This window comes from Linepithema humile, chromosome 5 (assembly GCF_040581485.1).
Source record: "Linepithema humile isolate Giens D197 chromosome 5, Lhum_UNIL_v1.0, whole genome shotgun sequence".
In the NCBI taxonomy this organism is placed as follows: Eukaryota; Metazoa; Arthropoda; class Insecta; order Hymenoptera; family Formicidae; genus Linepithema; species Linepithema humile.
The window spans coordinates 5,902,856-5,916,239 of NC_090132.1; the positions used below are offsets into that span (position 1 = coordinate 5,902,856).

Consider the following 13,384-nt stretch of genomic DNA (forward strand, 5'->3'; position numbering starts at 1 on the left):
GTATAGAATTATTATTTTTATTAGCTTTAGCTGTATATAAATTTACCTTTTCCTCTTAATATATTTAACATCTTTATCTAACGTCTTTATGATCGTGCTAATAATTATGTGCATAATTTAGAATGAATATTATATCAGATATCTTAAAAATAGAGCTCATATCACACATTCCAACTAATTATAATAATTGCTTCATGACTGTTGCCTGATTATATAATATTCTCATAATGCTGATTTTTTACGTTATAGGCTGATTCAAAAGAGGTTAGAGATTAAGAATTCCTCGCAACCGCATTACATTTACATGCTCGGTCGATCCTTTAATTAGCATTTTCAGGTCACACACTCGACGTAGACGCGAGTATACGCGGGCACGCATAATTATCGCGCTAATTATTAGTGCGTAGCTAAGTACCTGGATGAAATTATCACCGAGTTGGAGTGAAGCGCAGAAAACGAAGCGCTGCTTTCGATCCCTTGCCAGCACAATTCCCGCGTGACCAGCTTTGGGAGAGGAACTTCCTTAATTACCGAGATTAATTTAATGGTATCGAGCCAACGATTATCGCTCACGAGACACGCAATTGCCGCCTGAATGTGCGCATAGCAGTAGAAAAGGATAAATAGATCTTAGAGCTGATTTCTAACGTATTTTTTCCAACAAGCATTCTATCTTAAGCTCTATTCAATCCATTAAACAATTAATTAAATTTAACATGTTAATAATCAACCATTAATCATGCGAGAATTAAAAGAAAGGATTTAACTGTTTCGAAAAAATGATCCAATGTTTCTTATTTGTTTTTCGAGACTATCGCGTAACATATAAAAAACAGAATTAATTAATCATCATTTGAATGCTGTTTCTACAGCATTTTAATGCGCTTTACGCGTGTACATGTGATGGATGCGCAGGCGCGTTCATACACGCGGCTAATCGGTGTGTGAGAACTACACACGTGTAGTCGGGGCCGGGTGCATTTAGAAGGCCCGTCTAATTATCGAGATTAGCTTGGGCTTATAATAAGCAAGAGCGAACTCGTGCCTGACACTCACCTGAGGCGATTTGTGACTGATGTATTTGGGACGTCGTCCTGACGCGGGTTTATCAAGCGGCTGTTATTTATCTCCGCCACGGTGCAATTCCGTCGCGGTCGTACCGATCTCGTCGGTCAATCGTTTGTCTTGCTTTGGTTCTTTCGATGTCGCGCTCACACCGACACGGCTCGTTTCAATTATCTCCTAGTCTTCCCCTCCTGCCGTCTCTTGCCGTGCTTGCGAGTTTCACGATCTTCCGGTAATTTTCCTACGGCGAATATTAACAGACCGTTTTGATAGCAATGGTGGATCGGCGTCGAGAAACGGACGATTCACTGATACATCGGCTGCTGGTGACATCAGCCTACTTAATTACGGCGAGTAATTGCGAGTAATTAGGAGCGATTAAGAAGCAAACAGTTAATTGCCCGCGACTTGATAAAACACTGCTTGGTCGGTTCCGCCTCCTTGTTTCATGCCCTAAGTTTAAGCGATCGATTGAAAGAAACGTGGCGGGCAAACGTCTTCGATCTGTTTTACGATTATTCTGGATATGAATGGAATGTTTTCAAATATTCTTTTGCGATTTGATTCTCGCGACGATGCGTCACCGAGCAGTTAACCTGTAGATAACATTACCTTTCCGCGTAATGTGATTTTAATTATTTTATTTGTGCGCGTCAAGCCGTGCGCTTCGCAGTTATTGTTCGTAACGTATAATTTCGCGCTGAAAAACACTGGCGTATCTGTGTGATGATCACGCGCGTGTCGTAATTATCAGCGCACTCGTCGTGATAATTAGAAGCTTATTAGAGCCGGAGTCCTTGTTTCATCGCTTTCTGTTGTTTAGCAACAACACGTATGCTGTTCGAGGACGCGTGTCTCTTTCTAGATCACACTCGCGGTAAAATCGTCATACAATTAATTATTTTTCACCTGTTCTGTGCACTTATCGCGATTTAACGTTCCCACACACTTACTCCTCATTTACATTCGGTGGACACGAAGCAAATCGTCGCGATCGTCGTAATTTCAAATAGCTGATAATGAGATAACGCAACTGTCAAGAGATTTATAATTCGTCGATCTCTCAATTCCTCAATCGTTGAGTGACTGTCACAGGGTTCACCGCGTTTAAATGTCCGTAAGGCGCACCGAAAGAAGTCCCACCCCTGCGGCCACGTGCTGATAGGCCGGTCAAATCGGCGCACGCAGCTACACGTTCAAACTCTCTAATCACTCCCTAGTCCACAAAACACTAATTTTCCACCAATATGTCGCGAGCGATCTTCGCGAAGGAGTTGTCGATCGTTTGATTCTGCTTGGCTCCTTCTCCAACAATTAGTTCGAGTTTCTCGATTCCAAATACAATTCTTCCTTGTTCCACGATCGGTACTGTGAGCGATGATCCAAATTTCGCACGATTCTGTCTCGGAGAAGGCGGGCGATCCACTTCTCCTCGTGCTGTTCTCGCTTGGCAGCGTGGTCGTGCACGTTGCGCGGTTGGAGCTCGACGCGAAAACTCGGACCTAAACCTGACGGTCCGCAGTCTGGCTGCGTAGTGGCCCCGGCGTACAACCGAGGGAAGACAACCCGCCGTGACGACTCTCCCGCCTGGTGGGTAGTTTCTGCAGAAGGGGTAATATGGGCGGTACCATAGGCGGTACCGATGCGCGGAGGTGGTCCGCGAGTTACTCGCGAGATCCCGTTGTTATGATTGTTATGAGTGTCCGAGCTGCCTCCCGCGATGCACTTTGGAGGGTGGTACGCCCGCGAGAGGTACCTCTGTCCGTCTCTGTTTTTCCAACGTATTCGCATCTCGCTCACTCTGTAATATAACCACCACGAGCTCGAACGAGCTCGTAACCGTGATGCAAATCAGCCCGACGGGGCTGGTGAGTTCGCCGGCGGGGATGCCCGGGAGGAGCGATCGGCACGGAGGACCGATACGAGGCTCCTGTGATACGAGAGCCGACCGCGGGAGGAAAGAAGATGATCGGTACGTAGGTAGCGGTGTGATTTTAAGAACCGATCAGTGAAATCGAGAGATACTCTCCACCAATATCGGCTGTTGAATAGGCGAGCGGTAAGAAGGCCGTTAATATCGCTGGAGAACGTCCACACGATGCTGAGAAAGTCGGATAGATTCGTTTTCGACTTTGAAGATTTTGTACTTTTATCATTGTTCGATGACATTTAAAATTGTAAATAAAAGAGTATGTACAGACATTTTCTAGTCAATTATAAAATTGTTTATGGAGAACACTGAACTGAAACTAAAATATTGTTACGATTACGTAAAACTTTCTTATAAAATAATCCATGATTTACGCTTGTATTGATGTAATAAATTATAAAGGTTATGGAGAATTTTTTAGAATATTGGCAGAAATAATTCGATTTGAAAAATAGTAAATAGAGTAGTATACTTATTTCTTAGCAACTTCATAAAACGGGAATATTTTCCGCACATTTCCAAACTAATCATTAAAAATTAAAATACAAAAGAATTGCGAAAGAATTGCGAAAATTTCGGTATTTTTAGACATAGAGTTTGCGATCATTTATTAAGTAAATTGCTATTCTGAGTAAAAAAGTGCTAACTTTGATTTATAATACATAGAAGATAACTGATATTAATTTATCAAACAATTTACTTATTTCTTTCCTTTTTGGCGCATACTGATAACAATGTGACTATTTTATTGTAACATTTGATATTTTGATCTATTACGAAAGTTAATATAACCTCAACAATGATGAGATTATTTTTTTTAATCATTGCTCAAGATGGATAAAATAGTCACAGAATCGCGCCCGAAAGTTAACACGTAATAAGTGCGTATCGCGGAAATGGTAATCTATTTCTATTTAAATTTTTGTCACGCAATTATGCAATTTAGGTTACTTTATACCAGCAAAGTACAATAATTTTATTAATATCATGAAATTTATTTGGGCATTAATTTTCATGGACGATTACAAATATGTCGGGACGCGACATTTTCGCGCATTCAATCCTCTGACGACGTGACCAAAAGAGGACCACGAGTTGTAAAATTTTATTGATGTTATAATAATTAAATGTGAAATTTTTATATAATATTGTTTTTAGTAGTTTTTAATTCTGCAAAACGTATTCTTTAATGTAACTTATTTATTTAATGCATTATGTTTTTCAAAGCAATTTGCAAATATATCTGATTGACATTTTTCATAGATTATTTTCAAATAATGCATTGTTTTTCAAAAAATATGAATTATATTATTGAAATATAAATCAAACACTATTTTTCAAGAATAAAAGATACTGTGCAAATCTTATTAAAAAATATATTTTTAAAAATTGATATTTTGATGAAATATCAGAAACGATTAAAACTACAATTTTCACAGCTTTTTTCCACTAATAAAACACACAATTTATTTAAATATATTAATTATTATGGTATAAATTCTAGTTTCCGTTCTTAATTCCAAATCAGAGCAAAATCACTAACGTGATTCGATTACAAATCCATTCCGATGCGTACAAAACTGTAGGCGTACAAAGTTACACGCTGCATGAGCTGGAAGGGTGCGTTTATTAAGATAGAATTTTACCCCTTTCCTGCTTGCGTGTCGCCCTCGCCGACGCCACTGACACCGTCCGCACCCTCGGTGTTTTAATGTTCTCCCCTCAATTTCTCCGACGTCGACTCTGACCATATTCCGGCTTGATTCGACCCTTAGACACGATTCCAACGACCCGATGGCCAGTTTATTTTAAATATCAGTTAAATTCTTGAAATTCTTTCTGTTGCACCGCAAGTGCAACTATCCTATCATGTTAACTAACTCTAAATTAATATAGTTATTTAGAAACTGTCCTCGATTGGTCCTCTTTCGATCGATTATGGGACAGAGCTCGTGACTAGGCTCTATTGTGAAAATTCAATAGTTCGTTCATTTATCCAGTAAATTGCACGTCCGCCAGAATAAAAACGTTTATCAATTTATATATAACGTCGTTGTGGTGTAATAAAAAGGTTGGATTAGTTTTGCAATTTAAATATTGTCGGAATAAATAACACAAGTTATTTATATTCCTCTATAAGTAATGCAATGTATGACTATTTGCGGGATTTAATGAAATCATTGTAAAATTAATGACAATGTACATAACGTTTTGATTGTTGCAACAGACATTCTAAAATTCTAATTCTACATTAACATATAAATTAATCAAGCAAATGTAGTAATTTCGAACTTTGCAATTTTAAGAAACATTGCCAAAAGTTTCTTGACGGTAGAGCGAAATGATTAATATATCTCAATGAGATTCAGCGCGTGCATCGGCCGTCTTTTTTTCCCCAACCAGCGTGTACGTCGAGCGTCGACGTGGAAGAAGGGAAAGTCTCTTACACGAAATATACGAGGAAATGAATGAATACGGCCGTCCTTCTTCCTCTCGAAGGTCCACGTGCTTTTCACATATAACTCGTCCCCGTGGAGGCAGGAGTGTAGCCAGCTGGTGGTTGAAGTTGTAGGAGTCGGCAGGATGTGGGTCTCTACTCTCTCGCCCTGTTCCTTCTATCCCGCTTTTCCGCTTTCCCGTAGACGTCCCTCTCGCTCGTGCTGAACCGGCGACACTCGTCCCACTTCCTGCGAACATGTCTATCCTTCTCCCTCCTTCCGACCATCTCCGTCGCTCTTTCTCCACACGCTGCCGACTCATCCCCCGTGCTAGGGTGCTTCGTCTTTCTCCCCCGTCCCACTGGATCGATTAAAACTACAAAGTGTTGCCTCTCCATCCGTTGGTACGCTCATTCGTGGTCGACTACATTGCTCTGGCACTCTCCTGGCGGCACTGGGTTACCAACTCTTTCCCGACTCCCTCTCTGTTCCTCCGCTCGCGTGCTGTTCCGTCTTTCTCCTTTCAGCTCCACCGCCGTCGCCTCTTTTTTCGTCCTTTTATCGGAGGATCTCCGTATTCATGGGCGTTCGCTTCGCTTCCTGATAATCCCCGCGTAAAACTTCTCTGTCCCGTCGGGATTGCTCTCGCGCGCTACCTTTCCCCCTTTCGCTTGCGTGAGGGACATCGGTCGTGCGCCACTTCTCACCTCCAAGTTTTCGTTTCACGGCCATGGGAACAAAAGATTTCGCTGTATTCGCGTTTATTAAAAATTACCGCTAATTAATGCTCAAAGACATCTTTGCGAAAATACAATTTCAATATTAATTTCTTCAAACCGACTTCTCTCACCGTATATGTTTCGTTTTATTTGCTGTATATATTTTCTTAGTTTTGAATCCGTTTACTTAATTACGCCGCTACTAAGTTACATCTTAAATTACCGCAAATAGTAACGGCATTATATTTGTCTGACCGACATCGTTAACAAAAACATTGTAATTTTTATTGATAAATTTTTGAACAGTGCAGTCAATTGTGTAGAAATAAAACATAACTTCTGTAGTAGGAAGTCGGGACGATTAGTCAAATCTTGCTCCCGGGTGAAAGGTAAAGCGCGATTATATCCCCGAGGCTCTGTCAGTATCCTTCTTGGGGCCTTGTCCGCTTGAAGTCGCAGCAACCTGGCTAATAACAGAGCCAGTGGAAGCCAAGCGGTCTTTACGACCATCTTCCCAGAAGTATAAACCCTGGACCCTCGCCACCATTCGTCCAGCTACGTTCGGTCTCTCCCGGAGCGCCGTACGGACCCGCGAAATTTTGCAAGGGCTAATTAATGCGAAAGGGCCCCGACAACAAAGTTGCTCGCGTGATCGCTCTCTTAAGTCGCCGGCGCGATCCGACGTGTTGGAAAACACGAAGAAGCGAATGATCCAGGAGAATGAAGACGAGTAAGAATAGAGGCGCCAGGATGAGTTGGAGCGGACGAAATAATGACCCTTAGCGACAATCGAGGTGAATGTTATGAATATTGTCACGAATATATGTAAGATTCTCGCATGTTCGACTTTCTTTATGCGCGCAGCGGATGCAGTGCGGGCCGCAAGATGAAGGTAGAAGCAGAAAAAGAAGAAGTATCACGCTTCTGGCGGAAGAACTTCTTCGCGTGACCACGTAATGAATGGCGGAAGATTATTTTCAAAATTGTTTTCTTATGTCTTCTCCAAATGCGCGAGAAGAAGAGTTAGCAGGTGTTCGACAAAGATAATGCTCGGAGATGAGCGCTCTGTACAAGGCATGCATTTTGGACGAAGCTATCCAAAGGAACATCTCTTTGTGATCGCTTCCCCACTGACCGATAATTTTGCACCTCATTGTTGGATAATAACCGTATAGCAACATTGTGGTATCCTTTCGATATCCACTTCCGATCAAGAAACTTTTTCACACCGCAGCGGGAGATTTCACGAAGCACGAACTTCGTGGGACATCGCTGAATATTCTTTTTGCATTTGCTGTACTTCCTTTTTACAATTGTATTGAATTGCTGATTGGCACGTAGAGTCCGCGGCTCTAAGAAATTTTCGGTTTATGACTTATTATTTGTTTTTCGATATTTGTAAATTCGACAACAGCATGTTTCTAATGACGGACGCAAAATATGACACGCAAGTATATATCGCGAATATCAATAACTTATCGACAAATTCGTTCGGCAATATCTTACAATTCGCTCTGATATAATCGTTTCATTAAGATTTAATAATGATACGCAAGATATGTATCGTGTGCACTTCGTGTGAATAATAAACCCGACATATTACCCGCATCATTGTAAGGAGAAACAAAGAGCCTTATTTGAAGATGTCCGGTGTAATGCTACACTGTGAAATTTTACACTGATCACCGGCGTAGGATCTCTTTGTTCAATAACCGTATTTAAAAAGACAATTTTAATCGACTTTATATACGCAACAATCTAAATAGTTGTTGTGCAGAATTAAATAATTGTTTCACACAATTATTTCTGATTATTAATTGATCAATTTTCATTAGTCATAGACAAATTTAGATGATTAAAATATACCGATATAATTAGCTGGAAACAGACTTTTTTGTTAACTATTGCTTTTGTTAGAACGCGCGATTCAGTTTAATTTTATTCAATCTCATCATTGTTTTAAACAGGTATTAATTATTGCGAGATCTAAATTTAATCCATGCAATATTTGATACATGGCCTGCATTGATTTTGTCCTTATTTAGCTATCATTTGGTCGGTCTTAAAGACGTTCGTTGCATTGTACATCGCAAATACTCAGCAAATACTTACACTTGCACGATGTTCGACCGATATGGTCAATACTTGCTAGTCGGAGACGAGTCAGCTCGTACCTTCGCACCGCTTTCGGACAATATTTAGCCGCGCTTCTCTGCCCAGTAGCTTCGATCATTAAACGTGCGTATATAGCCTCATAATATTGCAATCCGCGGCCATAATTTACGTCGTTTTATAGTTCAAACTGCAACCTACGTAGGTAGCAGCGCTCAAGCCTTTAGAACGTGCTATTCCCGTTCCAAGTTGTACTGGGTGCTCATAAAGTTTGCCGATTTCGCTCGATGCCAACGCCGACACATATTTAACGCACAAGTTTAATTAAACAACACTATAATGTTGTTTTTTTAACAGAAATCAATCCTGATTATTTATAAATTTTTGACAAAATAGAATGCACAAGAATTGAACATAAAATAAAAATAATTGTAACTTAATCAGTAAACGGTATCTTTTACTATATAATCTGTTATGCTAAGAGTTAAATGTACTATGTTAGCGTTGAAGATTTACCGTATAAAATTATTTTATTTTTGCGACACAAAAGTATATTTGATAATTGTTACAGATACTCTGTAAAACTTTCATTATTCCCTTTCACAAAGAAGATACATTCAACGTAATTCGTTCGCGCGGGAGTCAAAAAGCTTTCAGGAACACCAGATATATTTGCGAGAGCTTATATGAGTGCGAGTGCCGGTGCCTCGAGAATTGAGATATACTGTTTTATAGGGAATCATCTGAATGCGGGGGGCTCTTTTATGAAGTTACCACGAAGGAACGGTTGTGCTCGGAAAGTGGTTACTTTGAGCGGCGAGTATCTACTTTACCCCGGTACGGTCGTTTGCTTCGGAGACGAGTAAGCTATTACTAAAATTACTGACAATCCGACGCTCGCAAATCAAAATTCGCGCTTTCTTTGTCGAGGTAGAGATACGCACGCCGAGCGGCATTGTTAGGATTTATTGCCAGCTAAATGCCGCGGTTTCGCAAAAGAAACGCAACGCGAGAATGGCTTCACCGATTGCACCTCCTGAGCCCGAGTGTCTGTGTAAGTCTAAGTACCATAAACATGTATAGCAGTAATTAGAGGAAGCGACGATGATTATTGCGCCGATTATAAAGCCGCGTTTCCTCAGAGTTCTCGGATGCGTGCTCGGAATATTTCGTAGTGATGCTAACGGAATAATTTTCCGTATAACGTTTCAACTATACCTACATTTCAAAAATTTTAATGTAACAATCGCCACTTGTTCTCTTACAGATTTCAATTCAAACTTATCTTTCTAACATAATTTCACTTGACAGAAATGAACACGCATCGAGTATGTTGTATAAAATGTAATTAAATTTAAGATTTATATTTTTTAAAAGATTTTTCTTACAGATATTTCTTTTAATTATTTTACATTATGTAGTATTATTCTGAATGATTGAATATTGTTTATATTAATGTAATATATTTAAAAAGTACAATATTTAGAGTAATGCGATTATCTCGCTCGTGATTTCGCGCACTTTATAGGCCGAATGCGACGCACGTCCTAACGAAGATTGCAGCCGGTACTTGTCTTTATGTGTTTCGTTGTCTACAGTTGAAAGGACCAAAATATCGTAACTTTGCTTCGAGCTCAGTTTTACTCAGACGCCCGCTGGTGTATTGCCGTGCCACGGAGGAGGCGAGCGTCAGTCGAGGGTTCGAGGGGGGCCACGAGCGGACAGAGGAAAAGCGCCTGACCTAATTTACATACATATAAAGCGTATTCGATGTGTTTTAGGGGCCGTAAATCGACGCAGCTACGCGAATCGTTAAACCCTTCCTTGCCGCAACACCCCGACGATGCGTGCAGGAGAGAGCCGATGGATACGTGAATGGTATGTATACGTTGATATAATGTAACACATACGCGCGATCACACGGGAGCACGTGATGTCTTCCTCTATCTTGTACGTGCGCACAGCGCGTATATACGAAACTACATATGCATATGTATATGTGTCCACACATTGTGCACGAACACGAAGAACGCGGTAAGTAATCTAGCTCAGTATAAAACGATCGCGCACTCTTCGAGTGACATCGTAGCAAAATGTTAATTTCTTAAGTTCGATTGGTGTTCATCACACAACGATGAACCGAAAGATATAAAGAAATCGCAGTTGAATAAAATAAAGATCTTTGTTCCTGCGAGAGCTCCAAAAAACAGCGGAGAGGAAGCTCTCCGACTGCGCGTTGACTTTCCGGCGGCGTGGTACAGCACGCCGCGCTCGAGATTTTTCTAATTATAGATGATTAATTTTTACGAGCGCACCGTAAAGTATGACAGACAGGTGTTTCTCAGGGAGGTGGGGAAGGAGGGGGGGGAGGGGTGAAGACTGAGAAGAGAGCATTCGAAATGACGCGGTAAGGGAATGCTCTGCTGCCGGTTGTTTCTGGTAGTGGTAATACGCGGGTAGCGGCGATGGCGCCGTTGGTGACGGTGCTTTTGTTGGTGGTGGTGCCGATAAAGTTAAAGCCACTGGCGAACGATGCAGGGGCCGCGTAATGACAACGCAGCGCGTCGTAAACGCGTTTATGTCCAGAGTTGCATTATAGTAATATCTGCCAGCACCCAGCGGATGTTGCCTCTTCGACGTTAGCATACCCGAGCGTTTCGCGAGCAGCTCTCATTTTCTTTTCGTTTTCTTGCACTTCAGCTCGTTTTGATCATCGTTCCCGTTTCACTTTTAATCGCGTTAACATTCTACACTCGGTTCAATTTGTACAAATTTTTTCTTGTTATTTATTTTTCTTGAAATCAATTCTGCTAGACATAATTTTCAAGTTTTTGGAACAAACGTTACGATATTAAAGGAAGAAAGTTTAAGAAAAACGTTTGATCGGTTTCGCATATTGTATATATGTGCGTGCTACACTGTTAAATACAATCATATATGTTGGATTGTTTCTAGGTTTTATTTTCATGCATAAAGATGATTGTAGATCCAATATAGAATTTGCTGATATTCGAAGTTAGTAGTTCGAATAATTTGATGTCATTAGGTACCAAAGGATAATTTCACTTATGCCCGATTCCAATCAACGAAAGAAAATCGTCGTTTGTCAATGTCTTTGTGTCATTCGTTCAAGTGTTATTGTAATAAAATTCCAAAATAAAAATTAATGCCTATTTCCACCAACGTAGATTAACTTTAATCTCGGCTCAACTTATTCTTCATCTTCTTCTAATAGAACTTCTTCTTAGAACTAGAAAAAGATGAAGAGTAAGTTGAATCGAGATTAAAATTAATCTACATTGGTGGAAATAGGCATTAATTTTTATTTTGGAATTTTATTACAATAACACTTGAACGAATGACACAAAGACATTGACAAACGACGATTTTCTTTCGTCGTTGCGCTTCTCTTTTTCTGTAATCTCTAAGCTAAAATTTGCGTTTAGTAAGCTCTTCGTTCTTTACAGTATCAGGAGGTTGTCTCATCCGCAACCACTCCTCTTCGGCTCTCTGATGTTCTCCTTTCCGTCTTGGAGTGGCGGACGCCGCCACCCTACCTCTCAAGTCTTATGGTCTCGAAAGCCCTATTTTCTCACAAACACCGAAAGCGCTTCCGCGGAAACAATCGGTCAACATGCGGAAGCAATTGGTCCCATTTGCAAGCGCAAATGATCCGAGAGTTCACTTTTTGAAACGCGGTACCGAGTACCGCGGATATTACATGAGGCGATAAAGAGATAGCACCGAGAGGAAAACGCTTGGGCGGCGTACAGGCGACGCGGAGGGTACTCGAAGGGTGATGAGAACAGCGAGAAGGGGATAGAGGCAGAAACGGAGGAGTCGAGGGAGGAGGAGGAGATGGAGGAGGAGAAACGACGAGATGGCAGAGTTGTAAAGTCCTGCGCGTGACACCGGGTTATGTTATGTTCCCCGCGTTTGTGTTGGCGATCCCACGGATGGTGGCCTCGTGGACGCTGGTTTATTCGTAGGTATACATGGTTAGGTGGCACGCGGTATTGCTCATACACTGCGTTTATGGCGCATAACCGGGGTGGCCGCTCGCACAGATTATTTTGGCTTGATCAATTTGATAACTCTGTACAGTTACACACGCCTGCCTTCCCGATTACGCGTTCACGCGCACGCATACCCTTCTAGAAGGATTAATATTTATTAAATTTATAGCCGTTACGCATCCTAAAAAACAATACTTTATGTTTTAATTTAAGAAACAAAACAACAGCCGATATATTATCGTTTTACGCATATTTTTACTTTATTCTGTTATACCTATCTTCATTTTTTCATTTAAAATTATATTTTTTGCCATAAATTTATTGCTATAGTAATCTATTTTGAAAAAGTTCTCACGTAAAATTTATTCCGCTAAAAAGGATTATTTGTTTTTACACGTCGTAAAAAACTTGCTATGGCAGGTAGATACGTCAGGCTTGGGTCACAGCCCTCTCCTTCTACTTATATACCTTTTTTTTTCAAATCCCTCGCATTTCGAACGGTTGTGCTAATTAACTCGTAATATTAGGAGAAACGTGTTTCGACACCGCTCGATCGTTGTCGATCGCTATCTATAACGCCGTTTGCATGCGCGCGTGTGTCAGGATCCATTCTCGCCTCGGGAGAAAGGTGGATGATTTTGATGCGACTGGCTGACACTGCCGCTCATGCGTAATTTTTGCGAACCTTCAATGAGTGTGCACGTTCAGAAAGACAGTAAAGTTAAGAGAACCAGCCCCGAATGAGCGACGCGTCGAATAATTATGCGCACTCCCTCGTTTCGGAAGGCCGTTCGGGCTTTTTTACGAGGGATAAAGTCAGCCCTACGAGGTCATAACTTAGGCACGAATACAGACTATCTGTTACGACCTGATGGCTCTCAAGATGCAGTACCTTTAACCTCTCCGGGTGGATATTGGCATAAATTAGGTTAACCGCATGGTTTACTTCTTCCGGGAAGTTGCCATAAGCGTAGACGTTTACTTTGTTACAGCTTTAATAACCTAGCGATATGATGAAAATATTGACCAAAATTAGATGTTTAATCGCTTAAATTGTTTTACTCGGCGCATTGTTTTTCGCGTATATTTTCTGGAAAATGAATT

At 40.9% G+C, this 13,384-nt stretch overlaps 1 protein-coding gene across 8 annotated transcripts in view; it reads right to left on the reverse strand.

Annotated features, from left to right (window-relative positions):
• Nucleotides 1-13,384, reverse strand: part of pdm3 (pou domain motif 3) — a 292,867-nt gene that overhangs the window by 112,939 nt on the left and 166,544 nt on the right. Inside the window, exon 1 of one of the 8 annotated variants that reach the window (XM_012363507.2) lies at nt 1,057-2,631. The exons of the other annotated variants lie outside the window; for them this stretch is intronic. The gene's annotated coding sequence lies outside the window, so the exon portion shown is untranslated. Of the gene's footprint in view, nt 1-1,056; nt 2,632-13,384 lie in introns of those variants that run through there. 8 annotated transcript variants of the gene reach the window in all.